Raw genomic sequence first — 3,151 nt, forward strand, 5'->3', positions numbered from 1 at the left:
ATGTTAAATATCGAAATGAATATGAAATAATAAAAATAAAATATCCAAATACCTTATTTTAGCTTTTAATAAAATGTTATACTTTTCTTTCATAAAATATCGAGATTTCTATAAAAACAAAATATGGAAATATCGTTTCTAATCTTCAATATCGATATTGATAACAGTGTAAAATATGGAAAGTAACATGAATTTAAAATATCGAAAAACTATTTTTAAGCTTTTTATAAAATTTTCATAATCTTTTTCAAACCAAATATCGATATTTCTATTTTTAAAAAAGCGAAATATCGATATCGATATTATCAACAATGTTAATTACAATATGGAGTATGAAATTTTCAAAATGAAATATTGAAATACCTTATTGATAATCTTCCATATCGATATTATTAAATATGTCGACATGGATATTAAATTATTGAATCCAAATATCGATATTTCACTTTAAATTTGTCTAGTACTTTTAAACAACATATCCATATCTCAATAAAATAATATTGGAATACTTTTTCAATTATCGATATAGATATTAATAACATTATCAAAGATCGAATGGATTTTATATTATTGTAACAATATATCGATCTTTTGATAAAATAATATCGGAATATTGTTGCTAACGTTAGAAATAAAAAATTATCGAAATGAATATGACATTATCAATATTAAATATCGAAATACTATAATTAACATTTTGTTTAGCAAATATTGATATTTAGATTAAATGATATCGGAATATGAATATATGACTTTATACATTTTTAGACAACATTTCTTTTATATATCTCAACTTTTAAGGTGCGACCTTTTTTTTTTTATTTTTTTTTGGAAACCGATATTCCGATATTATCGAAGGAAAATATTGATATTCCGATATTATCGGTTACTGGATATCGATATCAAAATATCGGAGACAAAATATCGATATTTCGATAATATCGGTATCGATATCCCATCCCTACTCCGTAGCGCTTGTCTTTATAAGATCTTGAGCACATTCCACAAACGAGCGGTCTTTCGGCATTCCCGACATATAACTAAGGATAAATAAAAAAATTTCGGTTATAGTGCATCTGCGGTAGGTGTCTCCTCTGCTTTTTGGTGGATGTCTGTCATACTTTGTGCGAAGACTAACTTCGCAGTTTCCTAAAACTTCATTGATCGTCTTCTTTATCCCCCACCAAAAGTAACTTCTCTTCAATGCTAGCAGGGTCTCTGAGATTCCTCGGTGATTTGTTCTGCCCTGATGATATGCTACAGTCACCTCTCTCTGGGTTTCCACCATCAGCTTGCATCGGGCGAATGTCCAGTCCATTCCTATGAGTTAATCATGCCATCGCCGATTGATCTTCTCCCAAACGGTTTTATTCCCATCGTACAGGTGACACTTTTCTCCAGGTTTGGAAGCATTATTCAACATTTTACAGATCTGGTCGTTTTTCACGCCTGGCTGCGACCAAATCGTCGTGGTATTGCTCCTCCCATACTTGTTACACTCAACTTTGACTAATTCAGTGGTTCTTGTCTTTCATATAATCTGCCGCCTCTTGTCCTTAATGATGTCCTCAAGTTCCTCCATATCTATTAGTCTTCCTTCCTCTGGAGCTCTCGTTAGACGAAGATTCTTCCCTATCGTCTTATATCATAAATATGTATTCCTCTTGAACCCATCGTCCTCCTCCAAACGCTCTCTTTAATCTTTCCTTGATAACTCTCCAAGGGGTCTTTTCGTCAGCCTGAATCTGATTTAGGATGTTCCTCTTGACTCTGCAGATGACCGCTGCTTTTAAAGTCTCCGCATCTTCACTATCTAGTAGACTTTCGATAGACTTCACTTCAATTCGGCTTATTAGTTGGTTACCCCCTTATATGAAGTGGTCCAATTCTCCTGTTTCCCCGGTAAACCGTTCGAGGTCAGAAACGGCCTTCCTCAAGTCTTGTGGGCTGTTGCTGTGCGTACTTTTACCCACTCAAGTGTTGTGGCGAGGGCTCCCGCTAGAGAAAGTTCCGGTAGTGAGGCAAGCTCTGGGGTTGGAGGAGTCACCTGCATGGAAGGTGGGTTCTGAACCCCATTTTGATTTAAAGCTTCCAGGTGAATGAGCGCTTGTCTTACAATACTGTTGGAAGCCATTATTTAAAAAAAAATTTAAAGCAGAGAAAACTACGATAAAAAATTCTTCTTTAAAGCAAATATTACTTAATGCAAATAAGTTCCCGGGTTTCGGCACCAGTTAAGTATTGACAAGTGGAAAATATCAAAAAAGAGAAGAAGGAATAAGATCTAACACGCTTGAACTCCTGTAACTAACTGCCTTTATTGTATTCGGTACATCTCTTATATACATTCGGTCTCTTATATACCTGTCAGCTGACAGTCTGTAACCCTCCCCCCCCCACCAGTTTATGACAATCCTCGTAAACTCTATTATATACAAAGGAAAAAGATATATGCAAATACTATAACAATAAATAAGATAGATACAAATACAATTAAAATAAAAAAGACACAAATACAATCAAACTACAGAAATAGGTTTCAAAATTTTATTTTGTTAATAATAATTTAATTGTTTTGTCTCTGTGCACTCTGTGCAAAAAAAAAAATAGACAAAACAAAAAAACAATACAATTTCACATGAATCACTAATATTTACACTTTCGTGTCTTTATTAAGTTCCGAAAATGAAAAAAAAAATTTACAACTGTACAATATTGACCTCCGGAAGAGAGGTGAGTACAATCCTTTACATCATGATAACGCTGTTGCAGGAAGCTGTAATTGTTCAAAGTGAACTGTTATTCGCTTTTTTGATTCCTTTAAGCTTTCTATGGTGATAATATTGTGTTCTCTTATCATGACCATTCTGAATGGCCCTTCGTATCTCTGCATCTTTTTGCCTCTCTTAGTTCCCACTTTACGGTACACCACGGTCCCAGTTTTAAGGTTCCCCATTAGATTGTGAACACTGAGATTGTGTCTAGTAACTATCCTGCGAGTTAAGGGACCAGCATTATAAATTTAAACAATTGCCCCTTGCCCAACTGTAGGTTCGGTCACTTTAGACATATGGTTCCTTGTGTTCGCATTTCATTATAAAAGAAACTCAATAAAAACAACTACGTCCCCATACGGCCTTTGAGACCATTC

The sequence above is a fragment of the Halyomorpha halys genome, unplaced genomic scaffold, assembly GCF_000696795.3.
Source record: "Halyomorpha halys isolate HHAL.00 unplaced genomic scaffold, Hhal_1.1 Scaffold685.1, whole genome shotgun sequence".
Lineage (NCBI taxonomy): Eukaryota > Metazoa > Arthropoda > Insecta > Hemiptera > Pentatomidae > Halyomorpha > Halyomorpha halys.